Raw genomic sequence first — 25,241 nt, forward strand, 5'->3', positions numbered from 1 at the left:
GTTACTAGAATGTTTTTTCATGACCCAGATAAGCCATCCAGGGAAACAAAGACTAGTTCCCTGGCCAATATCAGCTTCCCACACATGGGGGAGGGAATAGTGAAGGCAAACCCTCTTCTCCTTTACCAAATCTCAATCTATTGCAGAGTCTCAAGGATGAGGCTCTGGGGCAACTCAGCTCTCGCAGGCCTGGAGTTTCTGTGTGAGACTGCGTTCTCTGCTTGGCCAACACCAACTGTCGCCAGAGGGAGATTCTGAGGAAACAAAAAAATAATAACTCTTTTCATTCAAGTGGCCCTTCTCACTGTCACTTAAGTGACTTAATCATTTGTACTTTTAATGTCCACACTTCCAGATGTGATGTGTATAAGTGGGCACCCACTGATAGGACCCCGGTATAGCTCTATGGAGTAAGCCAGGCTCCAGGGTGGAGGTGGAACAGAGAGAGGGAGAGAAAAGTGCAATCCATTTTCTTATTGTACCACTAATCTTAAAAGGTTGCAATTTGCAGAAAAGTTGCAAAGATAGTACAGAGAGTCGCCATATGCTCCTCATCCAGCTTCCCCTAATGCTAACATCTTACATTTCCACCTTTCGTTTGTCACAACTAAGAAACTGACATGGGAGCAGTACTGTTAACTGAACTGCAGACTTTATTTGGGTTTCATCAGTTTTTCCATTAATGTTCTGTTTCTATTCCAGGAGCCAATCCAGGGTACCATATTGCATTTAGTAGCATGCTCTTTTCTAGCAAACCTCCAATTGAGCGAATCTAGCTGATCTTTTCACCAGCCTTACTGAACACCTGTTCTGCGCAGGGCCCTGGCTAGACCAACTCTGACAGACAAAGACGAATGAGTCCTCAAGCAGTTCCCTGTCTAGTTGTTGAGGATGATGCACAAATGCCACCATGGGATGTGCACAATCAGAGTGGTTTGCAAACAGTGCCTCCACACTGCAAAGCATGGGTATAGCTGTGCCCCAGGCCTCAGTGAGGATACATTTGCTATGAGCCCAGGAAAATCAGAAATTGTTCCTAGGTAGAGAGTGGGCTGGGGAGGGAAGTCTGGGAAGGATAAACAGGGCTCTACCCAATTTGACTTCAATAGGAAAGGGAAAATGCTGCATGGTGCTGAGCAGAACACTCGAGATGCAGGTGCTTAGAGCTGGGCAATGTCCTGCTCTCCAAAAACGATGGAGGGAAGTACCCTAATTCTGGGAAAAGTGTGCCTGTGTGTGTGTGTGTGTGTGTGTGTGTGATTTTTCAGTCGGGGCTCATTAGGAAGAAACTCCACCAATCTTTCTTTTCTTTTACTACATGGTAGCTGGTTGAACTATTTGATTTTACAGCAAAGAACTCACAAATAGAGTGCCTTTGTTCCCAGACTGAAAGCACGAGAAAACACCAAAAAACCTGTCCCATGCCGGTGCCCATATGGAACATCATTTAATTTATTGGCGGCGATCATCTCTGCTCTTTCCTCACTCTAGTAGTGCTGACTGTCATCAGAGCGGAGGCCCGAGCAGTGGAGCGAGTACCCACTTCCCCCACTGAAACTGAATGGCTGCAGGGACATGGGCCGTCTTACTAACACACAGCCTCAGCTCCATCCCCAGAGAAGATCACGAGGTGTTCCAGGCAGAGACTAAACAGAGAGTTGAAAGCGGTGCTCTCCAAAAGCAGGGTGTCCAGTGATGTCAGAAAAAATTGTAATGTTGACCTATGGGATTGCAGAGAGGGTTCAACCAAAGTGGTCCCAAGTTCTGCTTTCCACATTCAAAGCTTAACTTCTGTTCTCCCATGAGAATTTGCTCTCTTGATGCAAAGAAGGCCAAGATGTAGCCTTGATGCTCTTCTAGTCTGGTCTTCCACAAAATTCTCAACGTGCACACGTTCACTGGCAAACCCATACTTTGGTAGTGGAGGTAGGCGTGAGGGTGGGGTGCTGCTGAGCCAGATCCGGGAGGGCTGTCATGATTCCAGCTTTTTAGCTCAAGGACTCACCAGGCAGGTGGGTTTAACTTAAAGGCAAGAGAAGAGGGCAGACTGTGGGGGGCAGCCCTCCACGGGTGAGGGCCTGCAGGTTAATAAGGCAAGAAAAAGTGTGTCTTTCATGGCTGAATGGAAGCCGGTGTGACTTCAATGGCTGAGTGGGCCTTCATCTTTCTGAAACTCAGATTTTTTTCATTTGTAAATGAGAATATTATCATCTGTACTGTCTATTTTGCATGGCTCTTGAAAGAATTCAAAAAACAAATGAATGTAGAGTACATTGCCTGGTATAAGAGTACTCAGTAAAGGCTGGCTATTGTTCATATTGCTTCAAGTATCATAAAAGAGTACTTTCTTGCATTTGAATTCCTAGTAAATATGAGAGTCTCGTTGCAGTAAAAAGAGAACAAACCTTATGCTACTAAAATATATATATATAGGTGTTTGCCTGTTGTGGTGGAAAGAATACGGCTTTGTAAAGATGTCTGTGTCCTAACCCTCGGAATCTGTCAACATGTTATGTCACAAGGAAAAGGAGAATTTAGGTTGCTAATGGAATTAAGGTTGCTAATCAGATGAACTTAAAATAGGGTGGCTGTGCTGGAGTATTTGGATGGGCCCAATGTAATCTCAAGTGTCCTTAAAAGTGAACAAGAAAGAAGTGACTAAGGAAGAGAGAAGCAGAGGGATGGCAGCATGAAAGACTTGGCTTGGCATTGTCAGCTTTGAAGACGGAGGAAGGGAGCCATGAGCCCAGGAGTGCAGAAGGGAGCCATGAGCCCAGGAGTGCAGGCAGCTTCTAGAAGCTGGAAGAGGCAAAGGAATGGATTCCCCTCAAGAGCCACCAGAAGGAAGGCAGCTCTGCCACCACCTTGACCTCAGCCCGGCGAGATCCATGTCTGACTTCTGATCCATAGAACTGTGAGATAAAAAATTTGTGTTGTTTTCAGCCACAGAGTTTGTGGTAATTTGTTACAGCAGCAATAGAAAACAAATACGCCTGTCAATGGGAATTCTGGAGTAACGGCACATTCTTCAATTTAGGAATGAAATGTTTATTAGCTGCACAGTTTTTCAGGTACCTCCTTCATTCTTCTTCTCGTGTACCATCACAGATGAGTTAGTATTTTTTCCCCATTTGCCTGGCACGAATTGTAGTTGCTGCACTTGAGCAGCTATTTACAGAGCTCTTTTTACACTTTCTATTATATTTGCAAAGATTTATATGCAAAATGCTCTTGCCTGATTCAGTCAGGCTCCCTGGGCTGGTTTTGAACAGGGCGTGCCGGGGAAATTAAAAGGGAAATTCCAGCTCAAGGACAAAGTGATGTTGATAAGTTCCAACTCAAAATATTTACAGGAGAAAGACGGGTATGGTCAAGTGGGCCTTTTCCCTGTGGTTTCAAGGTTTCCCTGGGAACAGTGCAGATAACACCGCTTTCCCCTTTGTTGATCTTTAACATAAAATGAGAGGTAAATGACAGAAGCCCGATTCACACTGTTTGACCCCCTAGAGGGGCTCAGAGAGAAAGAGGAAAATCCAAACTCCTAAGTAAACATCTGTAGAAGGATTTGGAACTAAGGAGAAGGAACTTCAGAGGCTGCTAAAAGGGAAGGAAGGGCTTTTGTTACTGGCCATGGATTGTACTTCCTGTTGTGAAGCCGGCCGCTGTTTCATAACAGCCGGGAGCCGCAGTGTCTTGTGCTATAATGAGGAAGCAGCACTCTTGGTTCCTCCATCTTACTCAAGTCAGTGACCTCCACCACACAGTGAAACAGACGGGGGGAGAAGAATGGGACGCTCGCCCTTGCTCTCAGACACGATAAAGCCTGTTTTTTAAATTGCAGAAATATCTTTTCATATGCATTGAATATGCAGCATATCCTTTATTCTTGTCTATGCTCTTTGCTCGTCCGGAGATTAAAATAGCTGAAAGGGATAAAGACCCAGCAGGGCGGCCCCATAGCATGTATTAGTTGTCATTGCACAGCCGGGAGCTACAAAAGCCAGCATGGTCCGTGAAAAAAGGAACTAGATTTATGTCTTTCTTATCATATAGCTTTGCCACAAATGCCATGAAAATTGTTTTTGTGGCCAATTTGCCTGAAAGTTCAGCCAAGGAATTGGGAAACATTTTAAGCTTGATGGGAGGCATTAGAAGCGGCCTGTATCCTTCTGAGGCTGAGCGCTACTGTGCTTAGGTTTACACATGTAAAAGAGTGAAAAACTACGGAGACTTCCTGCATAGCTCATTGGATGAATACTCAAAGATCTAGATTTTTCAGCAAAAGGATCTTTCAGGTTAGAGGACGGAGATGGGTCTCCATCATCACACTGTGCAGGTTCAAATTTACTAACCGTGTGACCTTGGCTAAGTTAGTTAACATCTATATGCCTCAGTTTCCTTATCTTTAATGGGAAGAGTAATAAAACTTATGCCATATGGTTATTGTGAAACTTAAGGAAGGCAATATATGAAGCCCACAGAACAGTGCCCAATGCTATAAAATGCTTGATCAGTGTTAGCAATTTTGATTGGACAGAATGAATGTATATTCACCATAGAGGAATAAAAGGTGCAGAAATAGGCGAGTCGCTACAGGGAGGAAAAGTTTGCAAGCCCAGGAAATGCTGCCTCCCAACACGTGGTATCATGGTATCCCACATTCAGGGCTCTCTGCCGTCTCCACTCAGCTGCTTTTCCAGCCTGTTTCCCAAGATAATCCTTCAGGCAGCTTCTGCACCAGCCCCATGGGTCTCCAGGACTTTCCCATCTCCTTCCTGGTCTCCACTGTTTCCCCTCACGTCCTCACCTCTGCCCATCCATTCTCCTGAGAGCTCCTCTCTCTTTGAAATCTTCTTCCTTGGAGCTCACAACTAAAAATCACAAGGCTTTAAAAAAAAAATTATTTGAAGGGACTTTAGATATCTTGCCTATAGTATAAATTTAAAAATCTAGACCAGAAAAGTTGCATGGTTTGACAACCTTGTTCAACTCCGCACTCAGAGGTTTTCTTCTCCCTTCCCCCCGGGCCATAGTAAATATTGGGGAGAGTGCTCTTCTGGCAATGCTTCTCCCCGCTGTGACACTGGGGGGGGGGGGGATTGAGTGGGGGGGGTTACTCATGTCTCCATTAGATTCTAAGTGCTCCAGGGCAGGAATCAGCTGTAAGCTTCGCATTCCCAAGGATAGCTCTCAAATCTGAATGGCAGATTCTCCACAACGGTGGAGAATCTTCATTGTAAGTATTTATTGACTTTTGTATCGATTCAATGATTAGGTGGATTATTCTCCTTTGATGCAAACGTCTCTAAAGGCAGGTTGTTTCCCCCACTGCAGGCTCTGTGAATAGGTGCACCATCTCAAGAGAAGCCCCTGACTATCATGAATTCTGACCGTTTTCATCATAGCAGGTGGCCTTCTGGATTCTTCCCCCAGACTCTGGTTCCACCTCAAAGCCCTGTCCTTAGCATTCTGCCCACTCACCACGCTGGAAGTGAAACCATAGGCTGGGTTTTCATGCTGGGTCGCAGTGTACAAGGAAGTAAAAAAAAAAAGGCAAAAAGAGAACAGACCTGCTTTGTTCCCTGTAATCTCAGGTTTGTGGGTTGCAGAATTGGGGACAAGCTTTGGAGGCCGGCAAATTACACCATATTGCCTCCTTTGTCGTCTCCATGGAACGTGGCCACCGAGTTCCTTTTGCAGGAGAATGTAAGACAGTTTCAAATGTTCTCCTGTGAGCATCTTGCCTGGGAAATGTAAGGAAGGCAGGATCCTCACCTGTTATGACGGGGTGAGGGCCGGGGCAAGGACAATGCTGGCATTTGCAGGGCAACTAGCACAGTATCTTCCTGCATCTTCATTTCTTCCGGACGAAGTTCCTGCTGAAGACTCAGGAGATCCATTTGTTGAGAGGAAGGTCCCTCTAGTGCCTCAATTAGTTGCATATTATCCTGGCCTTTCAGCCTGGAATGTAGACCTTTGGGGCCTTTTCTCTGACACAACCTCATGGTCGAATTCAATATCACTCTTGTCGGTTGATTCATATCGACTGGTCTTTGACATATTCCAGATACCTTGGAACTATTGATTTGTAGTTTTCAGCTTTTCCAAGAGGAAAAACACAGCCAGGCCTTCTTGGAATGCCTCTTCCTGCCACTCACAGCCTTTCACCGACTAAGTCAGGTCCCGCTTTCCATCTCAGCCCAGAAATATTATTTCTTCCCATAACCTTAGAGAGCGAAGGTTGGAACAAATGGCAAACACCTAGCAGTTCCAATGTCCTTCGCGTCTCCTCGCTGTTGGTATGGTCCAGGGAAAAGAAAGTCAGATTTGGTGTCAGATTTGGGTTCCAACGGCAGCAATCCCGCTTCCTGGTGTGTGGCATTAAGTGAGTTCTTTTCTCCAAGGCTCAGTTCCCTCATCCCTAAAGTGAGAAGGATAATGCCAGTCTCAAAGCGTTGTTGGGAGGGCATTAATGAGGCCACGCATGCAAAGCGTCTAGTGTAATGCCTGGTACACAGAGAACACTGAATGCATTTGGCTATTATTATTATTATGACTGCGATAATAGCATTAGTATCTTTCATGGAATTAAAAATAAAAAGAACTGGTCAGGTGAATCCTTACAATGATATGTTAAAATACTAGGAAATAGTAAATGCCATTCTCTATCATCAATCCTCTAGTCTTTCTCCTTCCATTTTTGGGGCCCAAATCATATCCTGTTGTTATTTTTTGGTTTGGTTTCCACCATACTTCACTTTATCCTGTATTCCACAGAATCTGACACAGTGCTATATGCATCAAGGTGTATTATAAAACATATAACATATTGAATTGATCATTTTTTACTTAACCAGCCAGTCTACTATGCCAAATAATCATGATGACAATTTCCATCGTCCTGACCGGTTGTCAGAGTGATCTGAGACACCAGCGATGGACTGCGACTGGCCACGGTCTCACGCTGCGCGCCGCCCCCAGGTTTTCCACTGACAACGCTGAGGAGAGCTTTCAGGTCTACACGCACAGGAGCAAAGCCAGTCAGGGGCTGCCGGGCGCTGCACCTGGAGGAGGCACAGAGATTGAGCAGAAATGAGCTGGTTCCTCTTACTGAGCAGCTACCACAGAGCTGACACTGGCCACAAACTGTTTCTCATAATCCTTCCAGCCATCCTTAAGGCAAGAATTTTTGTCTTCCATTTTAATGAGGAAACTGAGACCCAGAAAGATTAAGTAACTGTCTCAGGGAGTCGAGCCGGGCCATCTGAGCTGGCAGCCACGTGCTTTTCTGTCAGGCCGCCTGGACTTCTCAGCAAGGCGGGGGGGGGGGGGCCCGGGGGGGCACTGCCTCCCTTGCCCAGACTCAGAAAGAGTGCCTCATTTACTGAATAACTCAGTTCTCTCTGAGACGTCTCAGACCCCTGGATGACAATTTTCACACACATTTTCATCTCTCTCTAGCCTCCTTGGGTGTGTCAGGAAGTCATTCATTGCAATTTTTCCAAAATGATAAGGCTTGAGGTAGAGTTTCAAACTCTGAGACTCATTTGAACAGAATTAAAATATTCCACTCAATGCCTTACACAGTGCTTTCAATCCATCTCCAATAAATATCTTTCCGATGCAATCTATTTTTAAGAAATGTGCTTTTGCTTAACTCCCATTCAGTAAACCCACGCCCTCCCAGCTATTTTGCTGCTTGGAGAACATTGGTCTGAGAAATCAGAGGCTCCTCCTTGTAGCAAATACACTCGGAATTCCCCCACAAATCAGACTCCCATGACAACCAACCAAAAAGAGAAAAGGAGAACTCACTATCTTAACGCCACCAGCTGTAATTACTTTCTGCTAAGAACAGTAGTACAATATAGATTCTGTTTAAAATGTTATTTTTATGACTGACATAAAGAATGACCCTGAGTTTAAAAGTCCTTCCAACTACTCTATTGTACTTCAAAACCGGTAAGAAGATATTAGTATAAGACATCTATCCAATGAATGAATTGAATTGACTTGATAAATTTCACTTAACTAGCTAGGCTGTATTGTTGATAATCATTCTGACTGTTTCCACACGTTTTGGTCTTCCAATATTCTGCATCCCTTTCTCCCAATGAGACTCTCCAGGCTGACATATCTCTCTATGGCACAGTGAGGGAGCGGTTGATACAGTGTAGGCCAAAATGATCCATCTATTTCTGTTTCCCCCTAAAAGTAATTCACACTTTAACATCACTGATTACAACAGACGATTTCGTTCTAAAATGAATTGTACATTTATCTTGCTACACACGGTTCAGTTCCCAGCAACACCATTACCAAGGTCTACTTATGAATTCCACTTTGAGGAACACGAACCTGTTCAAAACACTGTGGTAAAAAGAGAGGCCTAGGGCCAGCCTGGTGGTGTAGTGGTTAAGTTCGCGTGGTCCTCTTTGGTGGCATGGGGTTTGTGGGTTCAGATCCCAGGCACAAACATACTCGCTACTCATCAAATTGTGCTGTGGTGGCATCCCACATACCAAAAAAGAAAAAATAGAGGAAGATTGGCACAGGTGTTAGCTCAGGGACAATCTTCCTCACCAAAAAACAAACAAAAAAAGAGGTATAATTTTATTTGTCATCCTCACTTCCATTCTTCTGGTTAGAATCTTTAAGTTGGGATGTTGTGTGACAAATACCACAAGCAGATCTCTCTCCCTCCCTCCCCAATTACGTTTCCTTTTTCTGAGCCCTGGACAAAGAACATATGAGGTTTCCTGCACAGTAAATCCTCCGTATGTGCTTATCCCTGAAGTAGTTTAAAAATCAGAGCTAGAGGGCACATTTTTCTCTCATAAATCACCACCGCAGAATCAGCCTCTGACGGGTCAGCAGCTAGAAGGGCTCCCAGCCAATCCTGGGAGGACTCCTTTCTTCCTGAGGCTTGGCTTTCAAGGCCCCAGGGCTACCCTCTGCGTTATCAGAGGACACAGAGCAGCGTGCAGCGGGTTTTAATTAACTCAGTAACTGTGCCCTCTCTTTAATTCTCTCTATGATTTTGTGTGTGTTTTAGCATGAGATAGACAACTCCTCACTGTTTTTCTCTCTCCAGAAAGGCTATCCTACATGAAGATTCCACACAAGAATTTTCATAATAGCCGACTGTAGTAAGAGAAAGTTTGAAATAACCTGAATACCCAAGGACCTTAGTCAGATAAATTATAGTATAAGAAAATGGGATATATAAGCATCTATTTGAAATGAGGTTCCTGAAGGGTATTTTGGTTTTATGGAAAGTTTATAATGCTACAGTGAATATCCTTGTATTGGATCATGTGCACTTATGCAAGAAATTCTGTAGGATCTATTTCCAGGAGTGGAATTACTCATTGAGAAAGTTTAATCATTTTTCATTTGATAGATATTGATAGGGGAAAGGAAACTTCAAAAAGACTGTCAAACTTATAATTACAAAGCACTGATCAATTGGATGAGATTTTTCCATTTTTAATCCATTCATTTTGGTCTAAAAACAAGCTGGAATGCTCTCCAAGAAACTCTAAAACACCAACTTGTCCTTTCACTTAAATATGCATTGTTGTACTGGAAAGATGTGTAGAGGAGCTGCATATAAAAAGTTGTATACATAAAGTGTATCTTTGATCTTACTAAATTAATCAGTAGCAAGGGCATGTATTATAAAAATGTATAGTTTAAAACAAGTTTTTTGGTTTTTTATTTTTTTTTCTTTTTTTGTCAAGGAAGATTGTCCTTGAGCTAACATCTCTGCCAGTCTTCCTCTATTTTGTATGTGGGTTGCCAGCACAGCATGGCTGATGAGCGGTGTAGGTCTGTACCCAGGATCCGAACCTGCGAACCCTGGGCCACTGAAGTGGAGCACACTGAACCTAATCACTATGTCACAGGGCTGGCCCTGAAAACATGTTTTTTAAACATCCTAAAAGCTTCTGTATGTGTGAAGACAATCCAGCTTTGTGTGTAAGTGCTGTGTGCCATGAACGTGTTCTGGCCCCAGTTTCCTTTTAAAATGAAGGGTTGGAATCTAAAGTCCATGGAGCTCCAACAACTTTATGATTTCATAATTCTTCTTGTCAACTGCTTGTAGTGAGAAGGCGACCTTCCTCTCTCATAAGAATGACATCCTGTACTATAGGTTGTGTTTATTTCTCATAAAAGTCCTCTGAGGTTTAAGTATCATTATGCCCATTTTACAGAGAGGAAACTGAGGCACAGAAAGATCAAGTAACTTGTCTGAGGCCATAGAGCCATGGGTGGCAGTTCCAGGTTCTTTCTCTTTCCCTCCCTTCCTTGCCCAGAGTCAACAGGTAGAAGCGTATGTCAAAGTGAGCCCCAAGGAGGTTTAACACTGCATGCCCGGCATAGTAAACAATGTTTACTTCCGTGTTCCAAGGGAGGAGATTCTCAAATTACACCAAATTGAATGTATAATCCAAACTTGGCTTAGCTTCTTCATGCCTATGCTTTAAGATTAAGAGACTTCTTATGTTTTTTAGTTTTTATGTTTTATAATTTTTAGAGGCTACTGAAACAAAGGCAGAAAAGAATTGTGGGGAAAATCTCTTTCAGGTCAAATGGAACCACTTTCTCTGGCAGATCAAGGTGACATGCTCTCATGGGGCAGGTTGCGCGGCCCACGCAGAGATCCAAACTGGTTCCCTGTTCTTGTTAAGGAAAGAGCACCCCTGACGGAAGGCAGGGTCATGTGGAGACTCAGGGGAGACTAGCTAGGCGTGCAGTGTAGGCTCTCCCCTGGACCCCCAGCGCCCCTCGAGACTTCCAGCACAGACAGCTCAGGACATTTTGTGCGTCAGACAGCATTTTGTGCCAGGCAAGAGCCCAAAACTCTCTCCAAATCTACATCATGTTGGAATTTCTTTTTCTTTCCAATCACTTGAATGTTCCACATCTCCAAATACCAAAGGAAAAACACTTCGTCTTTGGTTTTAAACTTTCTTGCTTGCTGATCCTAAGTGTTCTTAGGAAAGCACTTTGCTGATCATCTTTGATTCCTCAACCTTTTCCCGTTGTCGAGCACCTCCTTCTTTCTAGATTATTCCTTGAGTCTTTTTGTGTAGGCTCTGGAGTGGACACGTCGGCCCTACCACTTGCAGCAAGTTACTCAACCCCAGACTCAATTTCTTCCTCTGGAAGAAGGAAATAACTATAATATCTGCCTCAAGGCATTTTAGGGCTAAACAAGGAGGCAATACATGTCAAGGTCATAGCCAGGTAGGTGCCAAGTCCAACCCACTGTCTATTTTTGTAGATAAAGTTTTGTTGGCACACAGCCCCACCCATTCATTTACATATTGCCTGTGGCTGCTTTCCTGCTACAACGGCAAAGTTGAATAGTTGCAACAAAGATTGTTTGGCCTGCAAACCCTAAGATGGTCACTATCTAGTCCTTCACAGAAAGAGTTTGTTGATTCCCAGTAAAACCCTATATAAAAATAGGCCATCAGCTATGCTAATAAAGCCCTTTCACTAATTCATTAGTTTATTTATACATTCGACAAGTATTTATTGAGCATGTGGGCCAAGCATATGCTCAGGAGTCCCATATGAACAAGACACTCAAAGGATGCTCATGGAATTTGGGAGAGAGACTACCATTCTATGTGTTCAGCGTGGATCTAGATATATCCAGGACTCCTAAATAGCGGGAGGGTGGGGTAGGTGAGGTGGTGAGAGAGGAGTGTGTGAGGGATGGGAGGAGGAAGTTTCCAGAAATTGAAGACCTCTAAGCTGAATTCTAGGTAGGGAGGCAGTGGGAGACAGCTACCCTGGGTATGTTGACATTTATTCATTCAATAAATTTAGCTTGAAACAGTCAGGCAAGATCTCTGCCCTCAGCAGGATAGATTCTAAGCTAGACAATCAGCGAGTTAACCGAGGAATGAAGACAATAATAGCCGAGTGTGAAAATACCGTGAAGAATGAAAACCAAGGTGACGTGCTTCAGAGCCTGGAAGGGCTGATGGGGGATGGACAGTTATCTCGAGTGGTCTGGGGAAGCCTCGCTGCAGAGAAGGAGAGCTAGTGCTGGATAAGAATGACAAGAGACAGCCAGCCATGAGAAAAATTGAGGGACAACGCATCCCAGGCTGAGGGGCAGCGGGTGGGAGGGGGAGGAGGGCCAGAGACTGTTCACTGTGCTGCAGAGAAGAAGAGAAGACCTTTGTTGACTGCTAGGTCGTCACAGGGCGTGAGCGATGGAGAAGCCCATAGGCCTTGTATTGCTGCAATCTGATTCGCATGCCATGGGCAGCCGATGGAAGGTCTGAAGCAGGGGAGTGAAGCGACCTGATGAGTCATAATAAATAAAAATGTTCTAGTATGACTATTATGATCATCTTTGAGATATCATCCTTCTAATACGATTGGGAGAGGCCTTGAGCTAGGGGTATGGATTAGGAGGCTCACTCCAGGAACAGGTGCACATGATGGACTAGCAAGGGAGGGTGGGAGTTGAGAAGCTGGAAGCGCTGACTGCCGGCATTGGCATCGGCTGCACTGTGGAAACACATTCTGATCTCATGCTCTTGTGATCTCTGTGCTTTGAGGTCACCACTGCTCTGCCCTTTGGCCAAGATCAAAGAGATAAGAGTAACTTGAAAGGAAACACGCCCCCCCACCCCACCCAACACACACATATACACAGAACAACAGCTTGTTTACCTGAAATGGAAAATTCCTTGGACCAGGGCTTGCCAGCTCCCAGGGATTCCAAAGTTGTGACGTCAGTCTGTGTTTTAGCCTGGATAAGACCAGGATTAACTAAACTGAGGCTTGGGCACTAGCCTGAAGTCAAAAACGTCTCTTTTCAGTGCTGATTCTTTCCAGTTTCACTTTCAACCTTCTATAAACTGTTGCAACTCTCCCTCTTGTCTCATGATTCCGTAATGCTTTGGGCACCCAGTTTCCATGACTTGACTCCCTACACAAGTTCTGCTATGAAGCTGTTTCTACAACTAGGCCACAATGGGTAGATCCTGTCAAATAACTGCTCAATCGAAGGGAAGGGAGGCCAGGTAAGCAGGAATTTGGCATCAGGTAAACATGTAATAGGCTTTTAATTGAACACATCTTTCCTTCGTTAGCCAGTTTTGTCAGGTAGCATTTCCCTCTTTCCCCAACAATCCCTTTCTCTTCTCCTGCCTGGTACTCTGTGGGCTCCTTCATGCTGTTTTCCCTGGCTACGTGCCACAACCTGTCTGAAACGTTGGAACTGCAGAAAATCAGAGGAAAGGGGAGTCTGGAGTGCTTCTGTCAAACAGCTTCCTCACTCCATCACTGATAAAGAATGGGCCTGTGGGTGCCCTACGAAAGGAAAGTGTGAACATTGTGGCATGACAGGAAGTGATTTACAATGATTCACTGAACAGTGCTGGGCAACTAGACAAAAGCAAACATCAAATCTACGCAATTCAGAGGGATCAGCCAGCTGTTTACCAAGCCAGCAGCTCCCCTGCTTCACGCTCACTTGGGACATTATCTTCAGGGGTGCATCGGGCCCCTGCCAGTGCACTGTAAGAGTCCTTCCTTTTTTATTTCATCCCAATTGTTCTCTTTTCCTCCCCTCCAGGGGAGAATAGGAGGATACCCCGTGCCTGTTTCCAGTCTTACAATGAGCATGACCATTTGGTGCTGACACATGAAAAGGAACGCACCTCCTGGGCCTGCACATCTGGGGGAAATGCCTGTTTTCCTTTGAATTCAATAGGCAGCTAATGAGTTTTCCATCCCTGCGGATCTCTCTGAGCTCTGCTGTCATGTCCACTGGGGGGTGTTTGCAAATATAAAGTGGTCAGGTATACTTCCTTCCGTTGCAAAAGAAGATTTTCAGAACTCGTGAATGGATGGTCACTTATGAAGGTTTGATTGGATTTTGAAAATAATTTAGAACTCTGTGTGTGTGTGTGTGTGTAAAAAGCAAACTTTACTGACAGGAAACCATAGTGCTGGGAGTGGGTCTGGTAACCAGGAAAAAGGGTAGCCTCTCTGTCCCTTGACGGGCCCCATTTAGGGGAGAGCCTGGATTGGCAGGAAAGGGAGTTGATTCCACCCTCTCACTTTAGTCTCTTCGAGAATTTTCTTTTTATACAATGAAAACATGCACAGATCATAGTACAGCAGATCATAAGAGTCACCCTTGCCGTCTTCTGCAGCTCACGAATGTAGGTCATTTTATAAAAATGAGAGAGAGAGAGAAAGAAAGATTTTGATGTAAGAATAAATACGGAAAAACATTTTCCAAAGCAATTCGATCTGGATCACAGCCAGAAAGTACTAGTTAAGGACTAGTAAGTGATTAGAGGCAAAAGCTAACTTGAATGCAAGAACTTCAATCACTCCGACACAAGTTTGTTTCCCTGTAAGAAAGCTGCAGAAAATCCGTGACCTAAATCTCTGAACTTGGGTATTTCCAAGGAAACCACCCAACTTCCCTATTGTCTTAGATTAAACACAATTAATGAAATGACTGACAGGTCCCAGAGGTCGTTGTGTAATTAGATCAATAGCAGTAAAAGTTATCAGCATCTGAGGTTTATATCTCTCTCCAATCAAGCCCCCTTAGGATTAGTAACATATCCAAGTGGACAGAAGGTTGTCCCTTCTGAAGAAAAGAACTTCAAGAAAACAAACGAAACTACTGATGCAATTGAGAACCTAGGATTTGCAGAAAGCAAACAGCTGAACTCACACTGCCAGCGAGACTTAAAGGGATCCGTTACTCAGCCTTGACTTGGCATTGGGCACAATTCATTCTTGATGTTTTAATAAAACATGGGTTGGTAGCAATAAAATCCTTATGTTTTAATAAAATGTAGATAAAGATACAGTCTCGTTTTACAGATAAAGAAAAGGGGCTCTGAAAGTCATCAGCCATCCTGAAGTCTAGAAGATTTCCAGGCCAGGACTCAAACCCAGGACCCGGGACTCTGGAGTCTAGCACCTATGTTGTCTCCTTAACAGTCACACCTTAACTAGTCTCACTGGGGCAAGATGATTTCACACATAATTGTTAAAAAGTGAGGACGTGCGGGGTGGGAGGGGGGGATGAAAATGTGACCCAAGAGTATCTAAAAGGGAAGACAGCTCATTGGCACGCCAGGTCATGAAATGATCAGGGGGTGAACATGAACTAGTAAACCACAATGCAAATGGGAATGGCTCAGACACAGCTGACTGCACCGTCTGGAAAAATGGTGAAGCCTACTAAGAAAGAATGCCAAGCAGAAAAATGATAAGGGTTTATGTCCAGCAAATCAATATCTTATGTTTCTTTTCATTTAAGCAGTTATTTTCTACTTGTGACATGTCCCTTCACCCTAAGCTGACTTGAGTTTATTAGTTGAGTGCAAAACAAGAGGAAAGTCAGTTGGGAATTGACATTCTTTTTAGATTGAGCCTCTTCCGGTGAGACCCCAACTTTGGGCAAACCTCCAGGATTTGACTGACAGAGATTGCTTTCCTAGTAAACAACCTTGGAAATTCTTCCTCATCTGCTTTCACAGTCCTGGCGTTCTTCATCATTTTTTCGATGATTTGTGGTTTGGAAGAGAAAACCCTGCTCACTAGATTTTAAGATAAGTTTATGGAGAGAAAGATGGGGAGTTGGAAGGTGGGGACCTAGCAGCTTGAAAGACAGGATCGGAGTTCAAAAGAGATCAGAGGCAATTGAAAAAACAAACATAGCATATACATAAACATAAACAGCACATAAACAAACAGGCATAAACAAAACAGTATGACAAATACTGGTTGAATGAATGATAAAAAGTCAAGGCAGTTCTTCCAGGGAAGATGGAGAAGCAGGTTATAAAGCAAAGGGCTGTGGATCATAGTTATGACTCCTTTGCTTCTGAAATGGAAACCTGAGCTATATCATGACAAGCGTAAAGGTACTTCATAACACCAGTTCATTGAGGGCCTATTTGATTCTGTTGAGATTCTGATGAGGTAGAGAAAAGGAAAATGAGAATCAAAATGATCATCTCAACTGCCTGTTGGACACTCAGAGGGCAGCTCTTGATTGGTGCATTAAAATGTACTCTTTTTACATTTTTCAGCTTTGTTGAGGAGTAATTGACATATAATAAGCTGCATGTATTTAAAATGTGCAGTATGATGAGTTCTGATTTATACACACTCCTGTGAAACCATCTCCACAATCAAGATGATGAACATATCCATCATCCTTAAAACTTTCCTCCTGCTTCTTTCTAATCCCTCCCTCTCCACTCTGAGTACCCAGGCAAGCACTGACCTGTCGTCTGTTACTATCGATTGTATTTTATAGACTAATTTTATATAAATGAAATCATACGTTAGATACTCTTTTTAGTCTAGCCTCTTTGTCTCAGCATGATTATTTTGAGAGCCATGATGTTTCAATTGTCAGTATTTCATTTCTTTTTATTCTTGAGTAGTATTCCATATAGTTTATTTTTTATTTATTTATTTATTTTTTTAAGATTTTATTGTTTTCCTTTTTCTCCCCAAAACCCCCCGGTACATAGTTGTATATTCTTCGTTGTGGGTCCTTCTAGTTGTGGCATGTGGGACGCTGCCTCAGCGTGGTTTGATGAGCAGTGTCATGTCCGCGCCCAGGATTCGAACGGACGAAACACTGGGCCGCCTGCAGCGGAGCGCGCGAACTTAACCACTCGGCCACGGGGCCAGCCCCCCATATAGTTTATTTTTTGAAGATTAGTTATTACTTCCCTGAATAGATTAGTCAGTTGACACATTCTTACTCTCTTTCTTTATTCTATTTTTTTGTTGTTTGACTCACATCTTAGACTCCATAACTACTTATATTGATTTATTTAAGGATTTGGTTAAAAAAAATCTCTTGGAGAGGATTCTATGAGAGATCATTCATTCATTCATTTATTCAACCATTCAGGAAAGGTCGATTGAGCCTTTACTAGTGTTAAAAGACAAACTGAGACATATTAAAAATTTTAAGAGTTTCTTTGAGCAAAATTCAATTCGAATTGGGCAGTGCCAAACTGGAAGCGTTTAGGAATGTTCCACCGACGAGAGCCAGGGGAGAGAATTATATGGAGAAAAGGCAGAAGCAAAGTAAGGAAATCATTGGTTGGCTAGAGCTTTAAGCCTAGTTGGCTGTTTGTGATTGGTGGTCCTTAGTGTTTTGATTTTGTAACCTAGAGGCATTCACAGGCTCAGATTTTGATTTGCTTAGGTAGGCTGCCAGGGCATCGGAGCCACCTCGGTCTAATGGCTCCTTGTTTAATTAATTTAACACTAGGTCCCAACCACTATTCTAGGCACTGAGGATACAGTAATAAAGAAAACAGACACGAATCCCAGCTCTCATGTCTTTACATTCTAATAAGAGTAGATGGACAATAAATACAATTAAAAAATTGTACAGTATGTTAGAAGTTGACACGTGCAATTTAAAAATAACAGAACCAGGTAAAGAATCATCAGACACCATCCTAACCATAAGCCCACATTCGGACCAGCTCTCGTAAATTGGACTGAATGTCGACTTTGGCATGGTTTTCTCAAACTCACAAGATTCCATGGAAATCAACTTCCAACAGGACTTAAAAGAAAACAAGGCTGCCATGAATGGCCAGGAGTTAGGGAATGAGGTGATCTTTCCATTGGAACCGCCCCCAGGTATTAAACTTGGGTATCCACCTGGAGGAGAAAGGAGAGAGAGTGTGGCTGCGGTGGTCTCCTCCCCGAGCTGTAGGAATCAAGCCAGAGAGTGTGAAACGGGAGAACACTCCGATACATTATGTTGGTAAATGTCTCATTTCAGTTCCACATATAAACCTGGACCCAGGAAGGTGTGTGCTTCGCTAATGCTGTGTTGATTTATTTGGTTTTGGGGGAGAACTGACGACAAGGCAGAGCACACCGAAAGTTGGGCCATGCCAAAATGCCTTGCTGAAAAACTGATGAAACAGGGCCCCAAATCCATAACCAAAGGATGTCGGATTGTTTCCCCAGCTGCAGAAATGTTTTTGCATTTCAGCTTAGGTAAGTTTAAGGGAGAAGCATAAGGAGAGAGTTTCTGTAACTAGAGGAAGAGAACCTTCTCTGTCTGCCTTCGGGACTTTTACTCCAGTGTCATCTGGCACCCATCCAAGGCAGCCAGAACTTTCTGAGAAACTCGATTTCCTGTTACTGCTGCCTCTGCGGACTGGAGGTCTGGGTGATCAAGGCGGGGGAGCAGGGCTGTGGGTTAGTCTAAAAGCAGGGGCTGCGAATCGTTTGCTCCGACATGCTTAACAGCAGCAACTATAAAAATAAAACTTCGAGCTGTAGAAGCTTAGTTCTTTCAACAGTGAACTTCACTCGTGAGATTCTTGAAAATCTTTTAGAAAGACAAATTTGTTTTGCTTCAGAGTCTTTTAAAACATAAACCTATTGACTTCTTAAAATCCAGAGGAGGCTGTACCGTCACCTAGTTCAACTCACATTTTACAGAAGAGACGACGCAGTTCAGAGCTAGCAAGTGACAATGGTGGGGGGGATGGGAACAGAGTCCACGTTTCCTGACTCTGCGCTGCAATTTCCTCCACGGATTATAGAAAAGTGCAATTCCAGATACCAGGTCTTGGTGAATTTTACTGTATGTAAGCTATACCTCACAATCTGACTTAAAAAAAGTATATGTTATCCAGGCCCCGCCTTGAACCTGAGTCTGTTTGACTCCAGAGCCTGAGGTGGGCCTGCACTTTGCATTCTTGTCACTACTGTGAATCCACAGTCCTTTTCTGGTTTGTATTTGAGGAGGAAGCGAGGACTGAAGAGGCCCTGCAGCACCAAGGCATTAACCATGGCAATTGGAAAGATAAACCTGCTGAGTCCTGAGCCGGACCAGTCAAGAGCTCCCCATCTTGCCGTGCAAATTTCACTTCCCAATGAAATTAATCACCGTTCGGTAGAGGGGCCCTTCTATCTGCACCAGGCTCTGCTTGAGGTTCAGGATAGTAAAACAAAACAAGACCAGCCCCAGAATGGGAAAGGGACATTTGGTATTCTTGCTGGCTTCCTGGCTAATTTACAAAGTGTTAATAACATTCAAAGGAAACTTGCCTCCCTCAATGATCTACAAATAAGGAAGGGCAACAGAAGGTCAACCAAAGAAAAGACAAGGTCCTCCAGTGAAGTGCAGAGCAAAACCAATCAGCCTTCATAATCACCAGAGGGAAAAGCGTCTTAATTTACAAAGGAAATAGACACTCTAGCAACTTGGAAAACCAGGACAGGCTGAAATCAGATGGACCAAGAGTTTTTAAACGAATCAAAGCTGGTTTTCAAACCTCGAGGATTTGTTATTGCAAACCATTTCTCAAACAATAAACTGATAGAATGAATGGTGGATCTCTTTCTTAACATCCATTGTAAACATGTAAACATGAAATGTGTGTAAGATGAATTAGGAAGCAAGACGACAACAGGTAGAGACAATAAAGCTGTTTAACTTAGACTGGTAACAGAAAGTGTTCTTTGAGAATATTCCTTAAGAAGATCAACATATTTCGTTTGTCCCCGATGAGTGTTCTTGATGAATTTTGCTCCTGTGGTTAAAACTCTATTAAATTTGAGATTTCAAATTTTTCCTTTGAGGGTGTAGGCGTGCTGGTCAGGACCAATTAATTTTGATCCTTCCTACAGTTTTGGTTTATATCAAGTATCAGTCTTGGCATCGCCAGGACTAAGTCTTTTCATTCCCCAGCACTTTGAACGGTGCTCTGCTCCCAGCCTGTACTGAGATTGCTGAATGAATGAATTCGGCAACTTCTGAATTTCCCTTCTTGCAATTCCTGTGTATTTTGTTATGCCTAGTCAATATTCTCCAGGCTCTTCGAGCATTGTTAATTTGTTTTCTCTCTTTTCTGTTTCTTCATCCTTTCTCACCCCCTCGTGGCTCTGTAGGTGTTTTTGCATATTAGATGGCTTTCTGTGCACAGGATTAAGATATGTTCCAGGGATGTCACAGGCAACAGTTTCTGGACTTTTAAGTTTATTAAAATAGGAGTCAAAGTATTGTGAAGGCCAAGGGTATTCACTCTAACAATAGGATGAGTGAAAATAATCACCTGGTTTGGGGACTAGTTGCTTTTCAATATCTTTAAGGATATATTAATTCTACTTTTAGAAATTTTCTACTTTTAAAAATGATTCACAAGCTTTCGCTGGGCCTGAATACCAGAGAGGAGGCCCTGCCACAGGCTCCAGGCATTCCATTTGGTCCTCTCCTACTTCATTCACTCACGCCAGGCAGGCCATGATGCTCCAGTGGGTCTACGAAGGTAAAGACCTGCTCGAGAGATGGCTTGTGGGGGCTTGGAACAGGCAGAAGGTTCTGGGGGACATGCTCTATGTCTTTCTGCAATTCAGGTTTGCTTCACCCTGGTGCTGAGTTCACCATCATATGAACTGCGTTGCTTCAGGAAGAAACAAAGAACAGAAAACCACGACAGGGACATTCAAAGCACGCCCTTTGTATTGTGGGTCTCCTCCTGCGCATCTCCTTCACCTTTCTTCCTCTGTGATAGCCCCCCTCACAGGTGCCCACCCCTTGCCCACACCTTCTCTGGAGTCCAGAAAGCATGTCCAAGTGGCTCTGGCAGCAGACGGTGCTCCTTGTCTTACATCATGCAGGAAGAAACAACCAACCTGAGGCCCCTTAGCTACAGACATAGGCCCATTTCCTCTGCTAAAAAACACCTCAAAATCCTTTTCCACCTTCCAGACCAGCAATGCTAAGGATGGATTTGAATCTAGCCAGGCCTTTCACATTCCACTGGGCGAAGTGTCTGTTCTGGCAGAAATGCGAGGGTCCTTAGCCTCAGAGATCAGGAATGATCATGTCTACAGCTCTTTCTCCACCTCCATGTGGATACCCAAGACTGCATCTGTGCCTGTTTCTCACTGTCCACTCCAGACCCCCTACCACTCTGACTTCCTTACTCATTCCAGACAACTCTCCCCACCCCAACATGAGTTCCTGCCTTAGGCACAGACACAGCCACAGCCACACCCTGGAGAGCACTGCTCCAGCCTGAAGCTCAACTGCTACACCTTTATGTCAAGATTTGTCTCCATAGGATCATTTCCATTGTTGGGTCGGAAGCCATCTTCCCCCCTCAAGTCAGCCCACCTTTATACCCAGGACTTCGCAGTAACTTGAAGAGAGTCCCTAATTCCTGACTCTAAACACCACCAGCTGTCCCCATTTCCCCACCATCCACTTGGCACCCAAGTTAGCCAATGAGACATCTTGGGCAATTTTAAGCCATAATTGCCTCAGGTTCCCCTCGATTTCGAGCTTAAGATGTGTAACAGTGAAGAAAGAAGACAAATCTTGCGGAGTGCTTTTTGCAACCAGTTTTACTACTTTATATCCCATCTGGAGAAATACAATTTACAAATGCCTCATCAAGGAATTCAGCTGAAAGCACTATTCCAGGCCTATTCTGTAATAGGAAAAACACACACACACCAACAAGTAGTATTCAGCTAAGAATTCAATGCTGTCTCAGTTTTCTTTAAAAGAATGTCAAATCAAGGAACAATTCTCTGCCACAAAGCGGGATGAGATGACAGGTGAAGACAAATGAGGATTACAGAGCTACTTATTTGGCACAACTACCTACAAACAAACCAAAAAGGATTCTGCAATATTATACGGGCGCAAGGCATGCTTTTAAAAACACTAAGTGTCCAAGTTACAAAAACCTGAAGAAATCCTTCTAAACTCTCCGATGAGGCAATTTATCTCTTTTCCCAGCTGGCGTGTTTGTGAGATGTCTCTCAGAAAGAAACAACTCAATATGCGAATCTGTAAGCCTTATAGAGAGGAAGTCTATTTGAGGCAACTCTGGGTTGAGGAAGCAGAAAGACTAGAAAATGCATTTTTCACATAGGTTTTGTGAACTAACCAAAGCGTTTAGAGTGAACATGGTCACTTCGATTTTTTTTTCCACTAGAGGTTATCTGCAAAGACCACAGGAAACGTTTAAGCAAATTTAAACCCTATTTCTCAAGCATTATTAGGATAAGTACAGTAATTTAGAGACTTGGTTTCTAACAACTTAAGGCCTGACCCCTCCCACCCCCAACACCATACTTCACCCAGTTGTGTCAATTGGGTAACAAATAGCAATAATGCTTACTAACAAATGTAGCAATGGCTTTTTTAAATGTTCACTCTTTCATTGTTCTCATTGATAACTAACAAAGAAATGTACCACTTGGATTAGTAGACGGACAGAGAGACAGGCAGATGGATGGACAAGCAAGTATAACAAAATGTCAATGGTGGAACCTAGGTGGTGGCAGTGTGAATGTTCTCTATAAAATTCTTTCCACTTGGCATTATGTTTGAAATTTTAAATAATAAAATCTTAGAAAAAATCTACGACTCATTCTGAAAATGTCTAGAAGTCTAAGAAGTGACTTCTGGACTAAAGACTGGGAACATCCGTGCTCTGGAGCATGAATTAGTGATTTAAGCTCTGACGCCCAATCAAACATCACTAATTTATCAAATGGGGCTGGTAGTGCAGGAAATGGAGGTTTCACTACTGATAATCCTTTAGATGTCTGGCTGCTTCATGTTCATTTACATTTCAGCATTTTCTCCGATTCTTAGACTCTTGGAGAAAGTTTGTACTCAAATGCAGCAGCAAATTGTAGGCTCTGGCTGTTTAAGAATAAATGAAGGCATTCATCTCTTTCAGGAAGTCTTCTCTCATTTCCTCCCCTCCCCCAGTGGTGCCCCTCTTCTTTGCTCGCCTCTGTGCACACTCTATCAGGGCCCTTCTCAATGGGTTTTTCAGGAGTCTCTCCAAGTAAATTATAATTCCCTGGAGGGCAAGAACAGACTCTTGGTCAAGTTTGCTTCTCCAGCACTCACTGCCATGGCTGGCCCATCACGGGCTGTCAGCAAATGCTGCCTTTGTCTGTGCGTGGACTAATGCTGTGCACACATGTAGAGACACAGGCTCAGGCCTTCCCATCAAAGGGCAAAGTCAAGCTGCCCAGTCCTGAGAAGCACACGTCTGCCTAGAGCAGAGATTCCCCCGCTGATGTCCCCTGCAATCACTGGGGGATTCTAAAGCACTGCTGCCTCCATCCTACCTGCTGAGTTTCTGATGAACTGTACTGGGATGTGGCCTGGGCCTCAGGACGTTAGAATCTCCCCAGTGATAGAAATGTACAGGTGGACAGAGAACCCCCGTGTTGGGGCTTTAGGGATTACCGGGTTCTCTCATGTTCGTCTACTGTCTTTCATTTGCTTCTCGGGACAATCTAGTGGGTCTCCAGGGCAGGAGCTATCATCGAAGTCAGTGGTTCTCAACTGGGGCGGATTTTGTCCTCCAGGAAACAGTTGGCAGTGTCTGGAGGCTTTTTTGGTTTTCACATCTGAGAGTGGGGGCATCCAGTGGGTAGAAGCCAGGGATGCTGCTAAAACATCCTACAGTGCACAAGTCAGCCTCCACCGCCAAGAATTATCTGGCCCCAAATGTCAGTGGTGCTGAGCTTGAGACTCCCTGCTCTGTGGTAACTGTTCGTTTAACTGGGGCTTCTCAGTCAGAGTGGTTTCTTTGTGGCTGTTCCTCCACACATGCTGTGCCCCTGCCCCAGGCAAGACAGACAGCTGCACAGCAGTTGATTCCAAAGGACATCTAAGTCAACTGTTGTTGTGACAAGTCGGATTGTCTCCGACGAATGAGGGAGCTGACATTCAATGAGTGTTCCCTTGGTGCCAGGCACTTTACATACAGGGCCATATGCTTCTCCCGACAATCCCAAGAGACAGATATTCTAAATGCAAAAACTTAACTCATTACACAAGGTCACGCATTTAATAAAGGGCTCGAGCTTGAAGATTTATATTAAAGACCCCAAGTTGCCTCAGATCTCAAATCTGTGTTGTTTTAATATAAAATTAACAATCTCCCATGTTTCAAAACCCCCTTTGTTTGAGAAACTTTAGCCTATAACGTTCTTCATCTTCCCTGCTCTTGCGGAAAGGAATTGAGGTGCCATATAAACCTCATCATTAGCAAGGCGTACTGGTGCCCTTTCCTCGGAACCCCACCCTCCTCCACCCCACCAGGAATCCACGAAATGCCTTGGAAGGTGAGGTATAAATCACTTTGGCATTATTGGAGCCACGGCTTATCTTCATTGTCATGGATAATTGAGGCGACTGTGAGAATGGCAACTTCTGAATAATCTGATGATACGTCTATTAATGCAGTGTTAAATGTCACAGTTAAAATATAGAAGGTATCATACTTATCGCTGTGTTGCCGGACCCAGCACAATTCCTAGCATAAGGTTTATGCTTAACAAATGTTGGCTGGATGAACGAATGAAGTAATCAAATGAATCAGAATAAGAAGCAATAAATTCAAGTGATTTATAGAATGGAAAATCTAGAGAGTTTTTGTTCGAGATTCATGTCTTCTCCAGCAGTAGCGAAAGAGGCGATAGCTGGCTTTCATTTTATTATTAAAGCACAAATAGAGCATATCAATATTTATTTTCTCAGGGAACTTCTATACACTGTTGGTGAGAATGTAAATTGGTACAGCCATTATGGAAAACAGTATGGAGGTTCCTCAAAACGTTAAAAACAGAACTACCATGTGATCCAGCATTCCCACTTCTGTACACGTCCAAAGGAAATGAAATCAGTATCCTCAAGAGATCTCTGCACTCCCATGTTCATTGCAGCATTATTCACAATAGCCAGGATATGGAGACAACCTAAATGTCTGTCGATGGATGAATGGATAAAGAAGATGCGGTGTATCTATACAAAATGGAATATTATTCAGTCTTAGAAAAAGGAGGAAATCCTGCCATTTGCACCAACATGAATGAACCTGGAAGATACTATGCTAGATGAGATAAGCCAAACACAGAAAGATAAATACTCCATGATCTCACTTATATGTGAAATCTAAAAAAGTCAAACTCATAGAGGTGGAAAGTAGAATGGTGGTTGCCAGGGCCTGGGGGATTGGAGAAATGGTCAAAGGGTACAAAGTTTCAGTTATGTAGGATGAACAATTTCTGGGGATTTAATGTACAGCATGGTGCCTATAGTTCATAATACTGTATTGTATACTTGTAGTTTGCTAAGTAGATCTTAACTGTTCTCAACACAAAACAAAACAAGACCAAAAAAACAATATAACTATGTG

The 25,241-nt window shown here is 43.6% G+C and overlaps 1 long non-coding RNA gene across 1 annotated transcript; it reads right to left on the reverse strand.

Annotated features, from left to right (window-relative positions):
- Positions 1-5,113: 5,113 nt before the first annotated feature.
- LOC139042715 (uncharacterized) lies at positions 5,114-13,179 on the reverse strand. Its single transcript, XR_011499774.1, has 3 exons — positions 12,703-13,179; positions 6,907-7,064; positions 5,114-6,421 (listed from the first exon to the last, which is right to left on the reverse strand). It is a non-coding gene; the product is annotated as an uncharacterized lncRNA (long non-coding RNA).
- Positions 13,180-25,241: the final 12,062 nt, after the last annotated feature.

This window comes from Equus asinus, chromosome X (assembly GCF_041296235.1).
Source record: "Equus asinus isolate D_3611 breed Donkey chromosome X, EquAss-T2T_v2, whole genome shotgun sequence".
Classification (NCBI taxonomy): domain Eukaryota; kingdom Metazoa; phylum Chordata; class Mammalia; order Perissodactyla; family Equidae; genus Equus; species Equus asinus.